Source organism: Rhinopithecus roxellana, chromosome 1 (assembly GCF_007565055.1).
Source record: "Rhinopithecus roxellana isolate Shanxi Qingling chromosome 1, ASM756505v1, whole genome shotgun sequence".
In the NCBI taxonomy this organism is placed as follows: domain Eukaryota; kingdom Metazoa; phylum Chordata; class Mammalia; order Primates; family Cercopithecidae; genus Rhinopithecus; species Rhinopithecus roxellana.
In genome coordinates, this window is record NC_044549.1 from 205,800,951 (window position 1) to 205,813,391 (window position 12,441).

Sequence of the window (12,441 nt, forward strand, 5' to 3'; positions counted from 1 at the left end):
CAATGGGATGAGCAACACCAGGCACTCAACCAAACTCTCCCACACTGGCCTCCTCCCTCTTTCTTAGTTCCAGGAGACCAGCGTCCCCGAGCAAGGGAAACACTGCTCAGCTGCTTTCATCATGATAGCCAGTGCTGAGTGCAGAGCTGTCAGGAAGCCAGGCCGTGTGGGCAGCCGGCAGCACAGGCCAGAGAGCAGGGTGGCGCTGCAGCAGGTGCCTGGGTGTCCCTGTGAGCTCAGTGGGACAAGAGATCTTCTGTCGAATCCAGTGTGGACTTGGTTTGGCTTTCCAACAATTTTAGCCCAACCAGATCCCTCCCTTTAGAATTCCTTCCCTTGGACAAAGCAACTGCAACTATAACTTCAGATTCAGAGGAAGCCTGCAAGCTCTGGCTTCCCTTCTTTGCTTCCTTTTTTTTTTTTTTTTTTGAGATGGAGTTTCACTCTTGCTGCCCAGGCTGGAGTTCAGTGGTGCAGTTTCAGCTCACTTCAACCTCTGCCTCCTGGACTCAAGCGATTCTCCTGCCTCAGAGTAGCTGGGATTATAGATGTCTGCTACTATGCCTGGCTAATTTTTTGTATTTTTAGTAGAGACGGGGTTTCGCCACGTTGGCCAGGCTGGTCTTGAACTCCTGACCGCAGGTGACCCGGCTACCTCAGCCTCCCACGTGCTGTGATGACAGGTGTGAGCCACCATGCCTGGCCCCTTCTTTGCTTCTAACCCAATCTGGATGTTGTACTTTTACACACTCCTACCACTGAGAGGTTGGATCTAAGTCCCTTCCCCTTGAGTCTGGTTGGGCTTGTGACCACTTTCACAAGCAGCACAGCAGAAGTGACTCTGTGTGATCTCAAAGCCAGGTCATAAAAAACCACGTGGCTTCCAGGTTGTTCACTGTGCACTTATTTTTGGAGCACTGAGCTGCTGTGTAAGAGGTCCAACCGCCCTGAGGCCACCAGGCTGGAGAGACCATGTATGGATAGGTTCTCTGATCAACAGTCCCCATCAAGCCCAGCCTTCTAGCCATGTCCACCAATGTGCCTGACATGTGAGTGAAGCCATCACAGACCCCTCAGACCAGCCCATCTGCCAGCTGAATACTTGTGAATAGCCTTGGTTGATGCTTTGTGGAACAGAATCTCTCAGCCAAGCCCTGCCTGAATTCCTGACTCACACGTTCAGGTGATTTATTATGCAGCAATAGATAACTAGAACACTGGACATAAATGGAAGAAGCTTTGCGGTCAGTTTTTAATAAGTTTAGGCTGATTTCATGTGATTTACCCCATCCATCTGCCCCTGCTTGTGATAATTCCATCTTGTTCAAAACTTGGATGGAGTTACCTCTTAACTGAGCCGAAACTTTACCTGGGTTTACCGACAGCTCTCTGAGTCTTGACAACACTTTCAGGTTTCCCAGCTATGGTTTGGTTGTCAGTAAAATTTCACATCCAGCCACACACTCACACTTATCCCAACACAATAGCTGCATGTTACCTTAATCCAAATGATTTGCAAAAATTGCCAAAAGTTGGGACTGTGCTTGTAAAAGCTGTTTTCTATGGATCTGGATAAACAATGTACAGCTAACACTTTCTCAGCAACTCCACGTACCAGAAAGGGTAGCTTCCTATTTCTTGGCTTGCACTTCAGGCCCACGTGGAGTATAAGATTTCTACTTGGGGCCAGGTGCTGTGGCTCATGTCTGTAATCCCAACACTTTGGGAGGCCGAGGCGGGCCGATCACCTGAGGTCAGGAGTTTGAGTACAGCCTGACCAACATGGAGAAACCCCGTCTCTACTAAAAATAGAAAATTAGGCCGGGCGCGGTGGCTCAAGCCTGTAATCCCAGCACTTTGGGAGGCCGAAACGGGCGGATCACGAGGTCAGGAGATCGAGACCATCCTGGCTAACACGGTGAAACCCCGTCTCTACTAAAAAAAAATACAAAAAAGTAGCCGGGCGAGGTGGCGCCTGTAGTCCCAGCTACTCGGGAGGCTGAGGCAAGAGAATGGCATAAACCCGGGAGGCGGAGCTTGCAGTGAGCTGAGATCCGGCCACTGCACTCCAGCCTGGGTGACAGAGCGAGACTCCGTCTCAAAAAAAAAAAAAAAAAAGAGAGAGAGAAAATTAGCCGGGCGTGGAGGCGCAGGCCTGTAATCCCAGTTACTCGGGAGGCTGAGACAGGAGAAAATCCGGGTTTCCTGAGTGGGGCGGAGGTGGGAGTCAAGGTGAGCAGTGTCCCTGGAATCCAGTGACATGCTTATGTGTGCAATTCTCTCAGTATGCTACAAGGACAGGTGCGGTGGTACAGAGGGATGTGAGGTCAAGCCCGAGGACAATCACATGCTTGCTATGTGACCTCAGACCAGATAATTAGTCTGAGTCTTAGTTTTCTCATGAGTCAAATGGGTACAATATTAATCCAGTCACAGGAAATAGGGGGATGTCTTAGTTTGAGTTTTGTCAGAAGCAGCCCCTGAGACAAGGATGTGAGTGCAAGTTTACTGGGGAGGAGGTAAACCAGGGAGAACCCTGGAGAGGGGTGGGCAGTGGGGAGGAGGTAAACCAGGGAGAACCCGGGAGAGGGGTGGGTGGTGATAAGGGGAGGGGAAGCAACTGGTAAAGGGGCTGTGGTCAGCCAGTCAACACAATGGGCAGCTGCAGCTTCATCCCAAGGGGGAAGCTGTTGGAAGAGTGTCAAACGCGCACCTCAAAAACAATCCTCCCGGGGGCGGGGCTGGGGTGTGGACACTCCAACTCCTCTCAGTCCCTGAAGGCTGCTCTGCAGAGGATGTGAGTTTCCCAGCCAGTGTTCATTGTGTAGCTCCTCTGGAAAGGGCCAGCCCTGGAGAAAGCCCTCAGGCCCAGAGAAGCCAGTCTTCCTGTTGGAAGTTCTCTGAAGCACACTGAGAGGCTAAGGCTGGAGGGTCAGCAGCGCTCATCACCTCTGTTCTAGAAGATTGAGTGAGGTCGGTGTAAAAGGCTGGACTACAGGGGGCTTCTCCTCTTCCCTGTGTGGACCCCTTCTGCCAACAGCGCCGTGCCTTGGCCTGTCTTTTCTGAATCCCAAGGTCATTTGACACCCGATGTGTCCGTTTTACACACCTGGAAACCTGGAGAGCTCTTTCCCCAGATAAATGTAAATGGTCCAGGGTCAGCTCCGCCCACTTTTTACACTTTGTTGCATCCTCCATCTCCCACGGCACCCAGCTCAGCAAGAGACACATGGTAGATAGAAGCTCAGTGGTCAATGCTAGGCAGGCCACATGGGTCAGAGAAGCTTGGTTTGTAGTGGAAGTGGTTTTGTACAGATGTGGCGGCAGAGTGACATGCGCACAAGTGAGTTGCTATATATAAAGTGCTGTACTAATGTGAGGGATATTACTGATGGACTGTTCCTTGCTTGTTTTGGGCATCCCAGATCGTGAGGATAGAATCAGCAACAGTGCTTGAGGATACAGTGACTCTCGAAGGGAAGAAGAAAGAAGAATAGATTCAGTCTAAAACAGTTTTCCAGTCTCCCTTTTCCTTTCCTCAGTTATTGGGAAACAAGTGAATCCCCTCTCATCCTCTGCTTGGTTTGTGTGGCACATGATGTTTAGATACTGGCATTGGCCTTGCTGTGTGTAGGTTATGGGGCAATGAACAATAGCTAACATCATTGACTGCAGGCACTCTCTAGTGACTTATATGTATTAATTCTCATCATAACGCTATAAAGTAGATTCTGTCATCATTCCCATTTTACATATGAGGAAACTGAGGTACAGAGAGACATAGGCAACTCACCTAAGGCCACACAGCTGTTAAGCGGCAGAGCCAGAATTTAACCAGATTGTCTGCTGCATTGGACATGATGAATACAAATAACACTCACTTTTTTTCTAGTTTGACTATAGAATATAGTGCGTGGGTCCCAAATTATATTTTCATTTCCAGCACCACTGTTCAATAAAGCAAATTTTTGATATACAGCCATTTGGACATCGGTGCTAATAAATCTAATATTTCTGTGTACATTCTCTTACATCGCTAAGATGTCCGTTGTGATCAGAAGCTCACTGAAAGTACTTAGCTGAGCGGAGAATGATTTCTCAGTGTTGTATTTGCTCTGAAGAGTCTGAACTCTCGGGGAGGCAGAAGTGGAGGTGAGTGAGTCAGAGCTCAGATGGGAAGTCAGAGGCCTGCAGCTGGGGCCTCCCTGAGAGGATGAGACAGTCTGAACACACAGTAAGGTGACCAGCGGTCTAGTTGCCTGGGATGGAGGGGCTTCCTGGGAGGCAGGGCTTGCATGCTAAAATCAGGACAATCTTGGGGAAATCAGGAGGTCGGTCACCCTAACCGTATGCCAAAGTATTAAATGAGAATGTTGTTTTTAACTAGAAAACAAGAAGGAAGATCTCCCATAGATTTTCAAGGTGCTGAGAAAACAGCTTCTAGACATATCTCAAAAGCCGAGTTTCTGAGACGTAAAAAGAAAGTTGGGGAGGAAGGAAATTTGAACCAGAAGACTGCAGTCCTGTCTATGAACGTTAAACCTGTGTGGCTTAGGAAATGAATCTAACCTCCCTGAGCCTCAGTTTGTTCACCTAAAAGATGGAGATGAGAGCCCACTTGTGTCACTCACAAGCGTTCTGGTGGCCATCCAGACATAAGGAAATTAAAACGTTCATTCATCTGCAGATGCTCCCACGTTCCTACAGGATGACTGGAACCCACAGCGAACAATCCTCATGGGATACAGCTCAGCTCATCCTGAAGAATAAGTGGGAGCTCACCCTCATGGGAAATTCGATATCTCCACACGCAGCTGTCATGCCATGTGGAGACAGTCACGTATAGAGTGCTGTCACGTGGTAGACTGACCCCAGGTCTGCTGGCCCCTGACAATGGTCCACTGCTTCTGAGGGCTCCATGATGGAGATTTGTCCCCAGAAACTTAGGGGAAATTATATATTGATTAAAATGAGCTATCAGAGTCATTTAGAGAACTCATATTCCTGGAATCTGTGATGGCTCGTGTGTCCCCTCCCTCTGCCTCCCTTTATTGTTGCTACTGTGACCTGGACTCTGATGTCCCCTGAGGTCCACCGCCCTCCTTTGGAACACAGTCTCCCTATGTATTACTTTAGTATCATGTACCAGCTCTGTGTTCTCTGTTTTCCTGTGCTAACTTCTGCTGTGATCTGGACTCAAATCGACACGGGCTGCCTAGGGGGCTGGACCCAGCCTCTTCCATCTGCCTTTGCCAGAATCAGAGCTGTGGACTGTGGGGCCTTGGAGACTGGGATCATATAGGATTTGGGCTCCAGTGGATACTCTGTATGCAAATCTTCTCTTTGGAGGGTTCAGGGATTGGCTGCTAAAGGGCATAGAGAGAGATGGTTACTGTGCCTTCTGCAGCATGATGTGGGGCTTCTAAATTTGTGACTCTCACTTTAGTGTGCAAAACAGTCCCTGAAAAAGCTTGTTAAAACGCAGTGTCCTTTGTTCTATGTCGCAGGGTTTCCAATTCAGTACAGTGTAAGAATCTGGATTTTTAGAGAAACCACTGAGTTGCTTCGGATACACATTTCTGAGAGTCATATTTTCTGGAACTTTTAGAGAATGAGAATGTGATATTTAAAAAGGAATTCAGTGGCTGGGTGTGGTGGCTTCTGCCTGTAATCCCAGCACTTTGGAAGGCTGAGGCAGGCTGATTACTTGAGGTCAGGAGTTCAAGACCAGCCTAACCAATGTGGCAAAACACTGTCTCTACTAAAAATACAAAAATCAGCTGGGCGTCATGGCGTATGCCTGTAATCTCAGCTACTTGGGAGGCTCAGGCAGGAGAATCACCTGGCCCCAGGAGGCGGAGGTTGCAGTGAGCAGAGATGGCACCACTGCACTCCAGCCTGGGCAACAGGGTGAAACTCTGTTTCAAAAAAAGAAAAAAAAGTAATTTAGTCTTCGGTGCTTTGCTTCAGGGTATTATTGGTGGCTGAGGTGGTCATCGTTTAGAACTGAAACAAGTTCTAGGGTGTGTTATATTTTCTGATTGTTTGGATGTTGGTGAAATGGAAAACCGACTCAATATCTTGGACACTTTTGCAAATATTATGTCTTCTGTCTTTCTGACATTCAAGTAGTGGGAGGCAGAGATTCTTATAATATACTCATTTTATAGATGGGGTACTTGGCCAACTTCCTTGGCTTAAATAAAACCAACACCTGCACATTATTTTGCTATTTCAAAGCATTTGTCTATGCATTCTGTTATGTGGCCGTCCCAGGAAACTGCTGCAGTTGGTACTGCTGCCTGTTTCACAGGCGAGGAAGCCTTGGCTCTGAGTAATTCTGGCACCTGCTGGAGGTTAGACTGAGCAAGAGCTGACACTGAACTGGCTGTGGTGGCCCTTGATATCACAGCTTTCAATACTTCCACTGCCTTTCTCTCTCTCTCTTTTTTTTTTTTTTTTTTTTTGAGGCAGAGTTTCACTCTTGTTGTCCAGGCTAGTGCAACGGCGCGATCTTGGCTCACTGCAACCTCAGCCTCCTGGGTTCAAATGATTCTCCTGCCTCAGCCTCCCAAGTAGCTGGGATTACAGGCATGCACCACCATGCCCAGCTAATTTTTTGTATTTAGTAGAGACGGGGTTCCACCATGTTGGTGAGGCTGGTCTCGAGCTCCTGACCTCAGGTGATCCACCCACCTCGCTCTCCCAAAATGCTGGGATTACACAGGTGAGCCACTGTGCTTGGCCCCAGCTGCCTCTCTAGATAAGACAGCAGCTCAACTGAAAGTGGAACCAAGAGGTCCAATTGCTGAGAAACAAATGGTGTTTCCAGGGCCACAGACACCTCTGCTTCCATGATTGAAGATCCAGCCACTACATTGGCTCCCCGTCTCCTTGTCCAGTAAGGGAGGAAAAAACAAAAAGGGGCCAGCTCCCAGTGGGTCCTTTAGGACTTCCTGGATAAAACAAGGACAATCAGCAACTTAATTTAAATGGAGGAAAAAGAAAATAGGAGGATGAAAGTGACAAGTAGACTTGGACATCTATAGACATGCCCCCTTGGCTGCTTCTCTGCATCCGGGCACAGGCTTTTTGGTGTCTGACGCCTTTGTCTTGCACCTTTTCGGGGACACCCAGGGAGGTGAGGTGGTGAGCTCAGACGGTGGCTGGAATTTATGGGGCCAGTGCAGCCCCTCTCCCCACCCTCGTGGTAGGAAGGGGAAGCATGATGAATTTCCTCCTGGGTAAACATCTTCACAGGAAGCATTTATCAAATGTCAGCAGGGCCAGCAGAGGAGTCTGGGATCAGCCAGGCGGGATCGGCTTCCCCCTCCTCTCGCAGGCACAGGCTGTGGGTTTTCTCCTGTGCATTCACACCTTCTTCTGTCTTGAGTCCCATCTTCTCTCAGGCACCTGAGCAGAGGGACAGGAGGACATATCCTAAAACAACCCAAATTGGTTTTTGTTTTTGAATTATTGATTCATTCTATTTTTAAAAGTTATAGTATTATTTATAACAATCGAAACCGAAAACAACCTAAACATCTAACAATGGGGAAAGTTAAGTAAATTATAACATATGGTAGGACTCTTATGCAGCCATTAAAATACCTGTATTCAAAGTTGTTAGAACATGACAAATACTTGTGTTATTAAGTGAAAATGGCAAGACAGAAAACTTCATCCACATGATGAGATCAAGTAGATATTTTTAAATACATAAAAACAGGGCCAGGAAAGATGGGTTAAAAAATTATTAGTAGGCCGACCAGGTGCAGTGGCTCATGACTGTAATTTCAGCACTTTGGCTGGCCGAGGCGGGAGGATCTCCTGGGGCCAGGAGTTCGTGACCAGCCTGGCCAACATGGTGAAACCCTGTCTCTACTAAAAATACAAAAAATCAGCCAGGTGTGGTGGGGGGTGCCTGTAATCCCAGCTTTTCGGGAAACAGAGGTAGGAGAATTGCTTGAACCCAGGAGGCGGAGGTTGCAGTGAGCTGAGAACGAGCCATTGCACTCCAGCCTGGGCGACAAGAGTGAAACTCCGTCTCAAAAAAAAAAAAAAAAAAAAAGGCAGCAGCTGTGGCAGCTCATGGGAAGGGAATGCAGAAACAACTGCAGCTAGATGGAACATAGAAAGAGCAGAGCAGAAAGCAGCATTCTTCAGGGGAAGGACAGGTCATTTCCAGTCGGGGGCTCGAAGAATGACTCTGGAAAGGCTTCCTAGAAGAGGTGGTATTTGGGCTGTGCTTTGAAGAAAGGGAAGGACTTGGGTGGGTCATGTGGAGGTGGGAAAGAGGGACCCGCCCCAGCTGTCAGTTTATTGCCAAGGCAAAGGATACCACTTGAGCCCAAGAACAGAAGACTCTTGGCTTCTAGGCTATCAGTTAATTGTGCAGACATTTCAAGCTTCCATTGCATTGTCAATAATAGTCATGGGCCACTTTTTGCATCCATGATGTTGTTTGAATTTCACAAAAATTGCATGAGTCAGACAGAGCACGAATTATTATGTTCACTTTCCAGATGAGCAAACTGTGGCCCAGAGAGGTGAAGGGGTTTGACTTAGTCCATGAAGGTGGCCAGTGGGGAAGGAGGGTACTGCACTCAGGTCTCTGGGCTCCAAGAGACCTCCAAGATAAGATTGACCCTCTTCTGTCTATTCCACCCACAGGCTGTTAAAGGTGGTCTTTGGAACCAGAGGAACTTCAAGCTGGTGCCTTGGCCTCAATTGATGCTCCATTCACAATTGCCAGGACTCTGCAATAGCATCTCTAGAGATCCCCTGCTCCCATCTGATGGCTTCTAATCCATCCTTTCTAATCCATCTTCTACACAGAGTAACTTTTTTTTTTTTTTTTTTTTTTTTGACAGAGTCTCGCTCTATCACCCAGGCTGGAGTGCAGTCGTGCGATCTCGGCTCACCACCACAACCTCCGCCTCCTGGATTCAAGTGATTCCTCTGCCTCAGCCTCCCGAATAGTTGGCATTACAGGCGCCTGCCACCACGCCCAGCTATTTTGTATTTTTAGTAAAGAAGGGGTTTCACCATGTTGGCCAGTCTGGTCTCAAACTCATGACCTCAAGAGATCTGCCTGCCTCGGCCTCCCAAGGTGCTGGGATTATAGGCGTGAGTCACTGCGCCCAGCCCACAGTAACCTTTCTAAAGCCTAGATCTGATCACCCCATGCTCTTGCTTAAAAACCTTCAGTAGCTGCCCTGCCTCTTTTGGGTACCGTTCCTTACCCAAACCTCTTTACCTGTTCTTCTAGGCCCTCCAGGATCCTTCCTGCCCTCTTGGCCCCCTTCCTTGCCTGCCTTCCCAGTGCTTCCTTTGAGTGGGACACTGAGTATCTTGCAGTTCCCAAAGTGCTCCAAGATGTCTCATCATAGCTTTGTGCACACATGGATTCTAGAGCCAGACTACCTGGGTTTAAAATTGATACCCACCACTTAAGTAGCTGTGAGACTGAGAATAAGATCCTTAGCATCACTGTGTCTCAGCTTTCTTATCTGTAAAATGGGGATAATACTAGGACCCAGTTTGTGGTGGTGTTGAACAGACTCATTGACTTCATATAACAGATCTAAGCCTGGTACATAGTAGGTGCTTAATAAATATTGTTGTGGCTGTTCCCTCTGCAAGATCAGCTCTCCCTGATCTGGTGAACTTAGGCAGGTTCTCTCAGGCTCCCTTCTCTGGTTGCGGCCTCCAGGAAGCCCACCCTAACTGCCTGAGGCAATTACCTCCCTCTCTCTGTCCTGCCTTCACAGAGGCCTGCATGCCTCCTAGGCAGAGAACTTGTCATTTATGAGAGCTGGGCACTGTCTGAGTCCTTGTGATGCTTGTCACGTAGCCCCGCCCTGACACATCCTAGGTCCTAATGTGAAGCTGTGGAGGGAGTGAATGGCCTGCAGCGCTGCACGGAGGACCTCTTTGTGGCACGGCCACCAACGTGTGTTGGGTGACTGACCACAGAGACTCCTTTACTCCTTCGTTTCCCAGAAATAAAATGGACAACTGGCCTCCTAGTCTGATGGGGTAGCCCAGACAAGGCAAGACCCTCGAAAGTGGGGCATGTTTTAGCAAGATTCTGAGCCCAGATTATTAACCTGTTGGCCAGAGCAAGTTCACGCCAGAACCCCTCACTTCAGGCTCCTTCCCAGGCCCAGGACCTCAAGTTGTATTTGTCATGTCATGTTCTTTTTCTTAAAGACAGCCCTCCCAACTGTGCAAGCTTCAGGGCCCCCTCAATCCTGATATGCCCCTGGAGTGAATGCCCCCATCCCCTGCCCTCATCAGCTTCCTCGTGCTGTTGGTTTCCCAGCCCTTTTCTCTCTTTGCCCTTCGTATCTGCCCCTGAGTCGGGGAGGAGGACCAGGAGAGGAGGCCCCGGCACACTCTGTCCTCTCCTGGTTTCTCCACACTCCTGGGATGCCTGAAGAACAGCTGTGAGGAGTTGCCTGGTGTTGCCAAATCTCATGCATATCACCTCCCATCACCCACATCCCTGTTCTTCCCACAGGGTCTCTCTGGTCCTTAAAACCTCCCTCTTGGTTTTGGGTCTGAACAACAACCCATCCCTCCCATACACTCTCTACCCTCTCTGCCTCGGGTTCAGCCTCCTTGAATGAAGTTCCTTGGACTTTGGGCTTTCAAGTCTCCTCCTTGCAGGATGTGGCCTCTGCTTCCATAAACTCTGACTATGGGCAACAGCTCCTGCCAGCCTGCAAGGCAGGCCTGTGACTCAGAAGGCCAGGCCTGTCCCTTGATCAGGTCACTTGTGTGGGAGGAGGGCAGTGGGGTGGGGTAGGGCGGTGTTAGACACGTTCAAACCATTTCCTTAGGGAGGAAATGTAATTTTCATAAATATGCTATTTGAGGGCTACCTATATACACCCTTCGAGGTGCAGTTCTCAACCCTGGCTGCACTTGGAAATCACTTGTGGAGGTTTATAATATATGGATGCCTTGGTCCTATCCCAGAAATGCTGTTTTAATTGGTGTGGGGTGCAGCCCAGGTAGCAGGCATTTTTAAAGCTCCCCAGGCGATTCTAACGTGCAGCCAAGATTGGAAACTACTGCTTCAGGGAGCACCTCCTGTAAACGGAACGCAGATAGAGGTCTTGGAGCAACGTGGGTTTCAGTGTGAGTGCATGGCAATGCTTGATTCCTTTGCCTCCCTGATTGGACTTGAAGAGACAGACCTCTGCTGGGCTCCTGCGCCTATCCACTGGAGGGGACGCAGGCCCAAAGCACCTCACGATGGGTCACCACCCTGGCTCAGCTCTCCCCCCACCTGCCACCCAACACCCCTGGGAGGATCGTTTTAGGGCAGAAACAGCAACTGTTAGGGAGCAGGGCCACGTCTTCAGTTCTGGCACACTCTAGGCCCTAGTCAGAGGTCTCGTTCTTGCCAGGCACCTGAGAACAGGGTTCGGGTTCATGTTCCAGCCAAGCCCCTGGCACTGCTCCCACACCTGCCCCTCCTCTTGCCTGTTTAGCTCAGTGAATTGCACCCCCTTGGCTGTTCGGCTTCCAAAAATCACTCCCCGCTGGACTCTGCCCTACTTCCTTCCAAATCCAGTCAGTCACCATGTTCTGTGCACGTGTCCACTGAACATGCTCTAATCCCGCCTTCCTCCCCAGTCCCACTGCCCCGGCAGTGGAATTTTCATAAATATGCTATTTGAGGGCTACCTACATTCTTCTCCTTCCTTTCTTCTTCCGTAGTGTAGTGGCAGCGCCTGCATGCGCTTCTGGACTGTGATTTTCTTTCTCTATGCCAGATCAATCTTCCTGTCCTACTGAAGTTCCTCCCCACTCTCTCTCTCTCTCTGTATATTTCACCAAGTGATTCAAATCTGAAACTTCCTGGGATTTCCTTCTGCCTAGCACAGTGGTTCTTAAAGTGTCTTGGGAAGGCCAGAAGCATCATGATCACTTGGGAACTTGTGAGAAATGCACATTCCCAGGTCCCACGCAGACCCACGGAATCTGGGACTCTGAGGGTGGGCCCGGCAGCCTGTGTTCAAGCCCTTTAGGTGAGTCTGATGTGTGTGAGAGCTTGGAAGTCACTGGGCTGGACAGTTCCGCCCACACTCCCATGTGAATTGAAAGCTTCCCGCAGGCTGGTCCCAATTTGCCTGTTCTGTCCAATTCCCAACGGTCCCACCTCCCTGTCCCTTCCTATGGGACACTGCTCACACTGTTCCCTCTCCTGGAAAGCTGTTTGCCACTTCGAAGTGGCAGCTCAAGCATCATTTGTTTTGATGGATCCCAAGATTCATCTTACAAGAACAATTTTCCTCCCTCCAGCCTCCACAGTATTATGTTTTGCATCTCGCTCTCTCTAACTCACTCTTTCTCTCTCTCTGGAGGGGTTTAGCCTTTAATAAGCAGGGCTTCGTTCAACTGTGACTACACATGAGAATCACTCAA

General features: G+C 49.1%; 1 long non-coding RNA gene across 1 annotated transcript in view; it reads left to right on the forward strand.

Moving 5' to 3' along the window:
* Window positions 1-8,828, forward strand: part of LOC115899281 — a 96,614-nt gene extending 87,786 nt beyond the window's left edge. The window contains exon 5 of the long non-coding RNA XR_004059026.1: window positions 8,674-8,828. This is a non-coding gene — a long non-coding RNA (uncharacterized LOC115899281). The remainder of the gene's footprint in view (window positions 1-8,673) is intronic.
* The last annotated feature ends 3,613 nt before the right edge of the window (window positions 8,829-12,441 follow it).